At 37.9% G+C, this 14442-nt stretch overlaps 1 pseudogene; it reads left to right on the top strand.

Annotated features, from left to right (window-relative positions):
* The first annotated feature begins 1355 nt into the window (after positions 1–1355).
* LOC102949400 lies at positions 1356–11025 on the top strand (annotated as a pseudogene).
* Positions 11026–14442: the final 3417 nt, after the last annotated feature.

Raw genomic sequence — 14442 nt, forward strand, 5'->3', positions numbered from 1 at the left:
TCCAATTCTGCCAGCATCATTTGCTAAAGAGACATGTCTTTCTCCCATTGGATACTCTTTCCAGTTTTGTCGAAGATTAGTTGGTCATACATTTGTGGGTCCATTTCTGTGTTCTCTATTCTATACCATTGGCCTATGTGAATGTTTTTGTGGCAATACTATACTGTCTTGATGATTACAGCTTTGTAGTACAGGCTAAAGTCAGGGAATAGATATTATCACGTTTCATTGAATCACTTAGGTCTCTAATTCTCCCCTCATTGTGTAGTAATTTCCTATCCCTCTTTTTCTCAGCTTCATCATTTTCCATAATTTTATCTTCTATTTCACTTATTTTTCCCTCTGCTTCCTCCATCCTTGCTGTCACTGCATGTAGCTTATTTTGCATCTTGTTTATGGCATTTCTTAATTCACCGTGACTATTTCTTAGGTCCTTGATCTCTGTAGCAATAGATTCTCTGCTGTCTTCTATGCTTTTTTCAAGCCCAACTATTAGTCTTATGACCATTATTCTAAATTCATGTTCATATATATTGTTTATACCTGTTTTGAGCAATTCTCTGGCTGTCATTTCCTCCTGGAATTTCTACTACTATATTAAAAAGGGGTCATACAGTGTCCAGGGCCTGGAACTTCAGGAAGTGTTTTTGGAGTGTGTTTCGTGTACTCTGTTGTTGCATCTCTGTTGCATCTCACTGTTCATAGTGGTGGTTTGGATCTTCCACCAGGTGTGCTTTGATTTGTTCATTGAAGTAACCCTGGAAAAATAGGAAAAGGGGTGGTGGTGGAAGGGGCCTTATCCCATACAAAGAGAGAAATGACAGGAGCAGAAAAAACAACCAGGCAGAGTATCAAAGAAACTATAAGGCTTAATCCAGAGAAAGAGGAAAATAAAGAAGAAGGAAATACAGAAAAGGTGTAAAAATAATAGAGTAAAAATTCCTGATTAAACAAACAACCAGAACATAGAAATAAAGAATATATATATAATGAGAATTGACCAAAAATCAAATCGGGAACTATGAGCCTGATTCCAAAGGAAAAAGGGGAAAAAAGGGGGGAGGAGGGTAGAAGGAAAAAGAAGGGAAAAGAGAAGAAGAGAAAAATAATAGCAATAATAAAACAAAAAAAGTAAATAAAAAATAGAAAATAAACAAAGTAACATACAAAACCTCAAGACAGTTGTCTGTTGGTGCCTGGGACCAGTGGCTATGCTGGTCTGGAGGAGAGGATGCCTGGTTTGGTCAGTGTCAATCTCACTCCAGTAGATAAGCAGTTACCAGGCACAGAGGGGTAGGGTTTGGTGTAAGGTCCACCTCCACTGGGGACCCAACCTTTTTCGCTGAAGCCCTACCATGATGGTGATAGAGAGTAAATGGAGACACCCCAATCTCTCCTCCCCAGACCCGTTGTCTCAAACCACGTTGTTCAGGCAGTTGTCACAGAGCAGTGTGTGCAGCTGGCTTGCCCTGCTCCACAGGTAATGAACTGGAATTCAAAACCCGATGTCTTAAAGGATCCAGCTCCACATGGACCTGGTTCTGGGGTAGCACCACTCTGCCCAGTGACAAAGGGGCCTCTGGCTGGTGCCTGCAGGGCTTTTTGTCCTTGGAGGTGGGGGGGAGCAATATACCCTCTTCCCAAAGTACTCGAGGGAGGGAACTGTTCTCTTCCAGTACACCCCTCAAGATCGCTGCAGAGCTGGCTCCCCCCGGCCCCCAGGCGCAAGTATGTGGCAGACTCTAGTCTGGAGAAAGTTGCACAACCCTGAAAACTCTGATCGTCACTTCTAAGGCCATTTGCAAAGTAGAAACTGGATCTCTCTGTATTTTTCATTCCCCTTTCTGTGGTCGTGTGAGGTTTTTCCCTTGTCCAAATACAATCCCACATTTCCACAACCTGTCTTTCTCTCCCTTTTGTTTCTCCACCAAAGGGGTCCATACCCTCCATGTCTACACAGCAGTTTTATCTCTCTCAATTTGCAAACACACACCTGTGTCTCACCAAGCTGTGTCTGTACCTTGTGGAGGCTTTTCTGTCACTCTGTGTAGCCTGGATTCCTGGTATTACAAGTATTCTCACCTCAATACTGCTATGTTTGAGGGATGAGGGTAATTCCAGTCCCCCTACTTCTCCCCCATGATGGCTCCTCCTATACTTTTTTTTCCTTAATGAATGGATTTAAAATTCTATTTGATTGCAATCTTGATTTGCAATTTCCCTGATTATGAGAGATATCGATATCTTAGGTTGTTTACTGGTCATATGTGTTCCATTTTCTAGAAAACTTGTTTTGCCTATTTTAAAATTATGTTGCTAGTACTTTTATTTTTGTTAAATTTTTTTTACTGATCCCTAGTCGGTGATGTGGACTAAAATTTCTAAGGACTTGTATGACAGACTATTCTAGTATGACAGTGTTGTTGGATAAATATTCTAAGTTCTAAGATCTTTTCCTTCAGTATCTTGAAAACTATACTCCATGCTGCATTTAGTGTAATCTTAAAAACAGTTTTCCTTTTGAACATGATCTGTTATTTCTCTAAGCTTTTGGAATGTTTTTGGCATCTATAGTAGTCTTGCATTTCTAAGATGTCCAAGTGCCTTTCCTTATTGGCACTTTACAGGCACTTTTCATCGGAGATCTGTCATCTCTTTAAAAATTATTTTAAAAATGTATTTCCATTATTTGCTCGAGTGTTTATTCCTCTTAATTTTAGTTTTCACCCTTTCTTGGACTAGCTGCATGCCATCACATTTATTTCTATATTCTGTATATCATAGCTATATTTTTTCTACCTATTTCTTTATTCTTTCTATTTCTTCTGGTTTGTTAATTCATTCTTCATATGTATTTCATCTTTCCTTTTTAAAAATTTATTTTTGTTATATTTTTTCACGTATGTTTGGTTCTTGTATGATTTATTTAGTTTATTTTACATTGCTAAACTCACACTGGCAGATTTCCCAAGTCACTAGTTGATATAATTGTTTGATTGAATCAAAACATCAGGTTGTGATCCAATTTTAGTCTTAACTTTTCAAAGATATATTTGCAATTTATTCTTAAACATTTTTTTAAATGTTTATTTATTTTTGAGAGATAGAGAGAAGGATAGAGTGTTAGTAGGGGAAGGGCAAAGAGAGACACACACACAGAATCTGAAGCAGGCTTCAGGCTCGGAGCGGTCAGCACAGAGCCTGACGCGGGACTCCAACCCATGAACTGTGGGATCATGACCTGAGCCAAAGTCAGATGCTTAACTGACTGAGCCACCCATGCGCCCATATATTTGCAATTTAAAATAAGACAAAATTAACTTCTAATTTGTAGACTATGTGGGCTGGTAGATGTTGGCAAAGGGTACTTTATAATTTCTTGACTAATCTCTGAGCCATCAAAGCTACTCTCAAGAAGCAGAGCCTGCATGATACATTGGGCACTAACTTCTCAAAGGCTGGGAATGAAGGGCCTGATTCACAGACCTCGAACAGTGCCTGACTCTCACATAGCTGGTAGTCAATAAATATTTGCTTAATAAATCAATGACTAGGCACCATGTGAGAATAACCCAGTGTAGTTCTCTTCATTTCTTTACTTAATCAGAGTAGAAAAGTCCCAGATGAAAATAGAAATGCATGTGTCCCATTTGCCTACTATTTCTGAAGCTGTGTAAGTCACAGAAAATAATGCTCACCTCATTCTGAGATTCTGCAGACTCTGATGCTTTTAAGGAGGTAATAAGATCCAGAATGTCTCCATTATATTGCTTCACTGAGAATGTTCCACTATAGACTTTTAACCATCTTGACAAAAAAAAAAAGAAAGTTGATTTTCTTTTTGGAAGTAGTGGGGAGGGGGGAGGAATGAGGAATGAGGAAAAGATGAGGGAAAGTTAAAATGCTAGACATGCTCTGTAGAGAAGGGGAACAAAATCTAATTCCCTTGAGAAGAAGATACCTAGAGAGAGCTAAGATGCAAGTATTTAGTAGGAAAATGCCCATGAAAGAAAAATGGAAAGGGAGGCACAGAAGGCTGGCAGAGCAGTTGGGTAGTGATGCAAGTCTGTCTCTGAGTGAAGGAAAGAGGAAGGTTGGGTATAAGCATCCTAGACCATGAAAGTGAAGGGATATTTGACAAGGCCTTCAAGGAATCCTCAGGCCAGCATCAGAGGAATATGTGTTTTCTAGGAACAGGTTTCCCTTGGAGTCAATACTGAACTCATCAGCTGGCAACAGCTTTGGGGAGGATGACCTCAGTGTAAAAGCAGCCATGGATATCAGAGCTCAGTGTCTTTGGCCCTCAGTCAACCATGTTGTCTGTGACTGGAGTCTGTGAAGCCCTTTCCCATAGCTTCCACAAGCCTTGAAGTGTTTGGTTTCAGATTTCTGGCCATTAATGAAGGGATTTTTCAAAGTAGACAATAATGTGGTCAGAGTGGGGTGGAAAATTGGGAGATGACATGACAATCTCAGTTCTTGTGTATAAAGAGGACACAATAGATATAAGCTCTACCTATAATATACGAGAGACAGAGTTTTGTTGTTGTTGTTGCTGTTGTTTTAAACTTATGCACTTATATGAAGTTGATGCATAGTTCCCTGCAAAAACATTCCTTGACTTCTGAAATCCTATTTTGGATTAAGTTTCCTTAGTATTTATAACATCACTTTAGACCCAAGTTAGGGAAGCTTTTTCTGTGCAGGGCCAGAGAGTAAGCACTATAGGTTTGGGGGGCAGATGATGTCTATCACAATCATTCAGCTCTGCCCCATAGTGTGAGAGAATCCATATATAACATGTAAATTAAGAGGCATGGATGTATTCCAATAAAACTTATAAAAGTGATGTCAGCCTAGATTTGGCCCACAGGCCATAATTGATGACCACTGATTTAGACATTTCAAGCAATCAAATACATATGCATGGTCAGTTACATCAGATCATTCTGAAATTCAAACCAGCAAGGTATATATATTAGGGGCTTCACACTTAAGAATTTGTGAAAGATAAAGATCAATAGGTAGCCAAGACTTGAAGAATCATTATATACAATTCCAAGGAATTTGAATTTTATCCATGGGGAAATCAATACTATGTTTAATGCAAGAAATGACATAAACAATCACGGGGGAAGTGCAGAAGGAGATGAGACGGCAGAACACACAACTAAGAAACTGCACAGCAACCAGATGAATAAATGTGAAAGCCTAACTTAAAAGGGAGTTACTATGGTTAATAAGAGGAAGGAGTGAGTTAGCTCTAAATGGTATAGAATTTTTGAAATGCAGTAAACTTAAATTTAGAAAATGTGGGAGGGAAAGTACCATAGAATGATCCAGAGCTTTGTTTAGACTTGAGCCACTAGGTGAATGATGGTGCACTTCACTAAAAGAGGGGGCATAAAAGGAGTTTTTGGACTTAATATGGTCAAATGAGGGACTCCCTGGAGGAGTTTGAATTGCCGGGTGGGGGCTGCTGAAATGGAAATTATCTAGTAGACAGATGGCTTTTTGGCTTCTGAGCTGAAGACAAAGGTATATACATTAAAGAACAGGGGTTGAACATAGTACCCTGGGAACATCAAAATATAAGGGAAGGATGAAGAAAGAGGTCATTGAAGGAAAATTTGCTCATCTTTCCTCTCACATTACTTTTCATCTTCCTTTTGAATGCCAATGTTTTCCAGCTTTCTGTTATTGTTCCCTTTCTTTGTTTGTTTGTTTTACATGCTTTTCTCTTGGTAATTTTATCCATTTTTGCCTTTGCCTCCAGGTTGATGAAATCTCCATACATTTTCTTTCCAGAAATTATCTTTAAAAAATGCTTATTTATTGAGAGAGAGAGGGAGAGAGAGAGAGGAACAAGTGGGAGAGGGACAGAGAGAGAGAGGGAGAGAGAGAATCTCAAGCAGGCTCTACACTGTCAATACAGAGTCCTATGCAGGGTGGGGCCTGATACCATGAACCACGAGACCATGACCTAAGCCAAAATCAAGAGTCGGATGCTTAACTTACTGAGCCACCCATGTGCCCCTGCTATTCAGAAACTCTAATTTATTTTCAATTGATCACAAATAGGACCAGCTTCAGACAACACTAACTTAATATGTCTCTCACCTACTTACCTTACCCAAACAACACTCTCAACTTCTGTGCTCCTAAGGAAAATTAACACTCTCAACATCTACCCCATGAACTTCTCTCATTCTTAGATGCTATCAACAAACCCAAAACATTATCCTAAAATACTTCTCCTTCTCTAGACATGATCCATAACTTCACCATTTCTGACCTTGGACTATTGAACATGCATCTGGACTACTTACTCTCAGTGCTTCCCAATTTCAGACCATGTTTCACACTGTTCCAGAGTGAACTTACTAAAAAGGGATCTAGTTGCTTTAAACATTTAGAACTATTCACCTCTCAACACCCCACCCCCAGCAGTCGTGTGTAGCATAATGGTTAAGAGCAAGTGTTTCGGGACTATTTGAAGAACTGTGTTGCCAGCCATTCCAATAGAGTTAATTAAGATGGAAGCTGACAGAAAGAGAGTCTTTCACAAAGGTTTCTTCACATTAATTTCCCAAATCTTCACTGTTCAATGTCATTCTCCTCTTAGCATATACTATAATCCCTACATCTATTTGATAGGGGGAAATAAAAAGAACTTCTTAGAAGTTGCTACTGTAAGGTCACATTTTCTTGTCCATTCCAAATCTCAGTTATCTAAATTCCAGATTTTATATTCCAATCACATTTCATTTAAACACCTTTGTCTAACAAGAGTTATGTCTGATCCCAGTTTGACCAGAAGAGAAGAGACAAGGAATAAATATAATAGCATATCTGGTCATTATTCAAAGTCATTCTCTTTAAGGTAAAATTTTGCTTCTCTAAATGCTTTCCCCACTTCCAACTATGGACCTCACTGTTAATTCTATTTTAATACTGTATCATCATCATCATCATCATCATCATCTCTCATCATCATCAACTTAGCATATATACTGCTTCAGTATGCTTGGCATTGTCTTAAGTGCTTTATATTTATTAATTCATCAATCCTCCAAACAACTCAAGGAGGTTGTTACAATTGTTGTCTTCATTTGTAGATGAAGAAAGTAAGGAGCTGTGAAATTCCCTAAGGTTATGCAGCTTAAAAGAAGCAGCACTGGGTATGTACCCATACAATCTGATTTCAGAGTCCATTATCTTATCCACTACACAACACTGCTTTTCATAACCCTGTACTACACCGACAATCATATAAACAATATAAAATGATATTATTCCTGCCACTCCATAATTTCTTGAATAACATCCAGACTTGTCACCTTGGAATATAAGCAAAGTTCAAACACTTCTGCATCCTATTTTCTCTTCAACCTTCCACAGGCTCTGACCGGGCCTTGGTATATGCTGTTCTTGTGACTCTAGAGAATCTCTACATGAGTTGACTCACAACCTGGTGATAATGAGGATCATGACCAAATACATGAAATTTATCAGCATTTGTATCCTCTATAAAACATTAATGACTTGGAGTGCCTGAGTGGTGCAGTCCGTTAAGTGTCTGACTCTTGATCTCGGCTCAGGTCATGATCTTGCAGTTTGTGAGTTCAAGCCCCACATCAGACTCTGTGCTAATGGTGAGGAGCCTGCTTGGGATTCTATCTCTCTTTCTCTCTGTCCCTCCTCCACTTGTGCTCTCTCTTTCTCTCAAACAAATAACCTTAAAAAAACATTAATGACTCAACCTTAGGGTGGTGTTTCAATTACATTTTCATTTTCAATAACTGATAGGTACTCTGGAAATGCACAGATTAATAAAAAACAAAGCACATTATAAACTTTAGTTGTTTAAAATCTTAACTTTAGGTTGAACCTCTTAAGCATGCTGGTGGGGACATAAAGTGGTGCAGCCATTTTGGAAAACACTTGGGTAATTTCTTTGAAAAGCAAAAAACATACCCCCTCCCCCCAAAATACACTTACTATGGAATCTAGCCATTCCATTCCTAAGTATTTCTAAGAATGAAAATACATGTCCATATAAAAACTTGTACATTAATATCTAGTAATCTTAAGTGTCAAAAACTGAAAACAATCCTAATGGCCATCAACTAGGTGAATAAAACAAACTGTGGTATATCCATACAATGGACTACTATTCAGCAATTAAAAAAAGAATTATAATATTAGTATATACTATAACATGGATGAATCACAATGTCATTAACCTTACTGAAATAAGCCAGACAAAGAAAGTATATATACCACATGACTCCGTTTATATAACATTCTAGGAAATGAAAACTAATGTTTCATGACAGTAAGTGGATCAGTAGCTGCCTGGACATAGTTGGTAGGGATAGGAGGAGAAGGGAGAGAGAGCAAAGGGGCAAGAGGAAACTTTTGGAGATGACTGATATGTTCATTATCTTGATTGTAGTCATGGTTGCATGAAGGTGTATATGTCAACTTTTCAAATTGTATACTTTAAATATTTACACTGTTTTTCATGGTCAGTGATACCTCAATAAAGCTGTTTTAAAAATACCAATAAAAAATAAAATCTTAACTTTAAATAGAACATGGTAGGTTGTGTTATTAATTTATAAATGCTTAATTAAAGAAAATACCACACTTTAAATCTTATTGCACAAATCATCGTTTCTAACTCTGGAAGCACATACTACTTTTGAGTATATTTTATAAATATTTATAAATTCTTCTTTGTTCCACACACACACTCACACACATGAATAGCACAGCCTTTTTGATTACACAAAGAGCACATGGATGCCTGTTATTCTGCATTTTGCTGAGAGCATTTAGCACAACAATCCCTGAGGCAAACTTTCGAAACAGGCTGTTTTTAGAAAAAATCTCCTTAGGGAATCTCTTCTCCTGTTAACTCCTGAATAATCGTTCTTTTTCAGAAAATAAAGTAAGGTGTTTCAAATACGTATTGTTTGTGAATTTATGTCCTTTGTCTACAGAGTAGCAAGCTAGAGTAGAAAAAAAATCACTGGGCTGGTTCTAGCACTTTATGGTTTATTTCATATGTTTATTCATGGTTTATTCCAAACCATATGGTTTATCCCATGCATTCCTTTACTTAATGTACATGTTTTGAGCACCTTCTGTGCACTGAATTTGTCTTCAGGAAGTTTACAGTGTAATGGAACACACAGTGCATTCAACAGCACATTCAATCCACAAGTATTTATTGTGTGTCTATAGCATACCCTGCATTTTCTACCCACATAAATAACAGACTGTCGTAAGTACTAGCAGTCTTCTGGGGAAGTCATGTATTGTGAGAGGGGATGAGTTTGGTATAGTGTGTTATAACTGCAGTGGTGAGTCATGCTGCTGTTGCAGGAGAGTGGTTAGAAAAACAAGAGACAACCTCACAAAGGAGGTTAGAACCTACAGGGTGACTCTTTTAGTCACGTGACTTTGGAAAACTAACTCAACCTTCTTGAGACCAGATAAATTCATCTGAAAAAGGATAAGACTTTTCCAGAGACCATACAAGCTCTCTTATGGGTTTAAAATACCAGTTCTACAAATTTAGGAAAAGAAAAGGAATATAGCTAATGGAAATCAAGAGTGATATTTTCCCCTAAGGCTTAAGATTGGAAAAAAGAGCCTAGAGCTAGACTGTAGAGAGCGTCAAATGTCAAACTAGGGAATTTATATGCTTTATGTGTATCACTGGTCACCAAAGAATTTCAACATCCCTTCATCATTAAAAAAGTTTAGTTCAACCCCACTATATGAATATTTATTCATTTGTGAATTATACACACATGGTATAGATACATTCTATCTTATATATACTTCTCCAGAGTCTAGATAAACAGAGAATACTTTCCAATTCATTTTGTAATTTTGATTCCTAAACCTCTCAAGGAAAATATAAGAAAGGAAAACTATAGACCAATCTTGATCAAGACTATAAATGACAAAATTTTTAAAAGAACGTTGATGAACTGAATCCAGCAATACATTTTAAAGGATAGTATAGTTAAATTAAACCTAGAAATGTAAGTTTGGTTTAACATTAGAAAAATGAAGTAATAAAATCACCACATTAAAAACTTAAAAGAGGAAAAACTATATCTGCATGTCAACAGATGTAGGAAAATCATTTGATAAGATCTGACAACCCACTGATGATTTAAAAAAAGTCTAGTTGTCTCCTCCAGCCATCCAAGATGCAAAAAAGGAGAGAAGGCTAAGGGGAAAAAGGTGGCCCTGGTTCCTGCTGTCGTGAAGAAGCAGGAGAACAAGAAGGTGGTCACTCCCCTGTTTGAGAAAAGGTCCAAGAATTCTGCCTTCAGACAGGACATCCACCCCAAAAGGGACCTTACGCACTTTGTCAAATGACCCCACTACCTCTGGCTGCAGTAGTAAAGGACTATTTTCCATAAATGTCTAAAAGTGCCTCCTGCAATTAACCAGTTCACCCAGGCTTTGGACCACCAAACAGCTACTCAACTGCTTAAGCTGGCTCACAAATACAGACCAGAGATAGAGCAAGAGAAGAAGCAGAGACTGTTGGCCCCTGGGGCTGAGAAGAAAGCTGCCAGCAAAGGGCATGTCCCCACTAAGAGGCTGCCTGTCATTTGAGCTGGGGTTAATACTGTCACCACCTTGGTGGAAAACAAGAAGGCTCAGCCTGTAGTGATTGCACATGATGTGGATCCCATTGAATTGATTGTCTTCCCGCCTGCTGTGTCATAAGATGGGGTTCCCTACTGCATCATCAAGGGGAAAGCCAGGCTGGGGTACCCTGTCCACAGGAAGACCTACATCTTCACACAGGTTAACTGGGAAAACAAAGGAGCTCTGGATAAGCTGGTGGAAACTATTGGGACCAATGACAATGACAGATATGATGAGATCCATCTTTACTGGGGAGGCAGCATCCTGGGTCCATAGTTGATGGCTCACATTACCAAGTTGGAAAAGGCAAAGTCTAAAGAACTGGCCACCAAACTGAGCTAAGTGTGTGCTGCTGAATTTTCTGTACATAAAAGTAATAGAAAGTTCTCTTTTAAACTCCTTTAGCAAACTAGGAATGGAAGAGAAAATTATTTTCATCTGCTAAAAAGTATTGACAAAATTGCTCAAGATAAACCTCATACTAAATGGTATTTTCTTTATAATTAGGAAGAAAACAAGAGTGTGCACTATATCCTCACTCATTCAATAATATAGTGCAGATTTTGGCTAGTGCTCTATGACAAGAAAAACCTATAAAATAGGGTTATTTAAAAGGAAGACATTAAATTGTTATTACTCTTGAGAGATAAATTGTTTATGTAGAATTCAGTATGATTATATTAGTCTGAACAGGCTAGATTATTCTGTGATAACAAAGAACCACAAAATATTTGATGCTTAAAAACCAAAAACTCATATTTTATTCACACTACCTGTCTAACAAGGGTGAGCAGAGAAGTGCTCACTGCATTCTCTCAAGGACCCGGGCTGACAGTAACCCAAATGAGACACAAACAGAGGGAGAGGGGAAAATCACCAAACTCATGAATGTTGGTGGCTGGTACATTCAACCCATTAGTGATGGAAATTGGATGAAGGGTAGTCTTAAAGGGAAGTAGGTTTAGTGGTGAAGGTGTTGCTAAGTGAGAGAGCAGTGCTAACTAACTGCAAACAGAAATATCCAACAAGCCTTTAGAAAGGTAGGGTTGAAACCCAGAGTTGAAATTGGGATTCAAGAAGAAAACCCATGAAGAACTAATCATTCATTTGTTTCAATATGTTCAACAAATACTGGTTTATTCCAGGAATACAGTGATAAAGAATACTGATTTAAATTGTTGGACTAACAAATCCTGTATTTTTATGGAATCTTTTCTTATCAACAGTGAGGATTATTTACACAGACTAAATCTGACTGCAGAGGTCCAATTTGTTTCCTCTTTTTTAAAAATCAAAAGGAAATGCAACTCGGTTGCCTTAGAGTTGTATCAGACCAGGCACAGATATTTTTTTCAGAGTCACTTGTGGTGACTGAAAAAAAAGAATAACTGTGATGCGTAGTACTTATGGTATGTAAACACAGAATATTAATAGCAATAACTAAGTGTTTATTAGAATTCAATCAAAATTGACCTTTAAACAACTTATGTGACTGCTTAAAGAAAACTATCTATAAGACTGCAGGAAAAATCCCAGAAGAGCTGGGAGAGGAAAGTCTGCTGGATTGGGAGCAGGGAGGGAATATTGTGAAGGAGGCCCGCAGGGCAGGGAGTTGGCAGAAGCAATAAGAAAGAATTATGAATTTTTTCTACGGTACTTAGATATGGATGTAGGTTTGAATTATGCCATTATATGCACAGATTTGTACTTACGTTGAGTTTAACTCATAAGTAGAGAAAATTATTTTAATTGAGCTATTTAAGAAAACACCTCCAGCAAAATCAAAAGTAAACTGTGTGGTGCATGCTACTTTCCAAGGCACACTATTTTAGCGAATGCATTTTACCTTTATGATAATTATCAAACACTTATGTTTTATGGATAGAGCCCTATAGCATAATGCTCTGCCTGCTTTGCATAACTATGATGATTTGCTCCCCTTCTTAATACAGCATAAATGTTTTTGTCCTTATGCGATTGATCTTGTTCCCTGGTGGCTGGTTCAAAACATTGGGCCTCATCCAAGGTACTGTTGCAGAATATTAGTCTTCTGATAATAAAGACTTTTTTTTCATTTTCTTCATCTTCTGTGATTTTGTTTCTCCTACTCTGCAGCCTCAATAGATGAGCATCCCTTTAGCTGGCTTTCAGTTAATTAAAAAGCCTGTAGCAGAGTACAGAATGTGCCCACAAGAAAAACTCAAGCAGTGCAGATGGCACCACCTCTGCACTCAGAAGCAGAAAAGTAGTTCTCTGAAACAGCTGTGGGCTGGGAGGCTCTGGGTGGCCTCTGCCTTCCTGGCATGCAAACAAGAAGAATGAATCTGGCTTGAATCTCCCCTGCTCAAATCAACTAATCCTATGGTAAACAGCTTTTCGGCTGTGGGAGAGTTCAAAATGTACTCTCTGCAGCCGTAATTTTTTGCTGAAGTTGTGTGCTATCTGGGATGATGTATGTGCTACATATTGCCCAGAAAGCTGTGCCTATGTGTGTGGGTACAGAAGATGGAGAAACTGAAGGAAGAAGAGGCAATGGTAGCCCAGGCATTTTCTACGAGCTCCCTTTTGATCTCTGTAAAGAAACTCTAAGGTGTGGGGTTGCACCTTTATTCATTTTTCCTCCAGTTGCTCATATAACAGAATTTGGGAAGATTCTAACAGCCTGTGGCTTAATTGCAGCCAGGTTTTACCTTACCATATTGTATAAGCAATAAATATTGATTGGATGTAAATGCATTCCAATGTATTCCCCTGCCCTCAATCCCAAACACAAAGAACCAAATTACTAAGGGGCACAGAGTTCAATTCCCTTTTTGTGAGCATGAGAAATCTTGCTGTTAAAGCAAACTGAAAATTAATGACCCCATGATATTCCCAAGGGCCTGGTAGAAGAAAAGATGTCTCAACCCAGAATCAAGGAATGCATAACAGCTTGAGGTCGAGTCTCCACACACCAGTGATTGAATAACCTGTTTGGATATAACTTTTAAATTAGTGACAAATTATACTATAGCCAGAGGAGACTGTTCTTGTCATTATTTCATCTCTGTGTAGGCAAGTTACCACTCTACCCTACAAATCAGGCAATGAACAATCAGTACATTAACAAAGAAAAAGATGAGGTTACATGATCTCAAGAATAGGACCAACAGCCATTTCTAATCAATTAACTTCTATGCTTGTTTTTAATACTCGAATTGACTAGATTTCTGTTATCATAGCTAGTATGCATTGATGGGAAGGGAGAAAATTCTCTGGGACCAAAGGATGCAGGACAATGTGAAGCTATCTCATGGAATATGATTTAAATGTCTTCTGTATAATAAATAATCAAGAAATTAATAGCAGCAAAAATGGATTTTTTGGTTTTATGGGGCAAAATGTATTCATATCTAAAAGAGAACCATCTTGTGCTGACAGAGCTTATTATACTTCATTTAGGAGACAGCAATGCAGTTATAGTATTTATCTACCACTATAATAAGAAAACTACAGCACTGTTTGTCACTAATTACAATTATGGTGCTATGGTGCTTTTTATTCAAGAACCAAAAACAGATTTTGCTTTTATTTTTAATGCTTAAATTAGGAATGCATTGAGATACAAATTACTGTGTCAAGATTCAGGGTAGAAATGCAATTAGGATTTAGATAACAAATGAACAAAAACACATGATCATTACACTTGTTAGTAGAAAATACTTTGCTAAAGACCTTATTCTCATTTCATTTATGTGCTGTATTACAACTTGCACTTAA

The sequence above is a fragment of the Panthera tigris genome, chromosome D3 (assembly GCF_018350195.1).
Source record: "Panthera tigris isolate Pti1 chromosome D3, P.tigris_Pti1_mat1.1, whole genome shotgun sequence".
Lineage (NCBI taxonomy): Eukaryota > Metazoa > Chordata > Mammalia > Carnivora > Felidae > Panthera > Panthera tigris.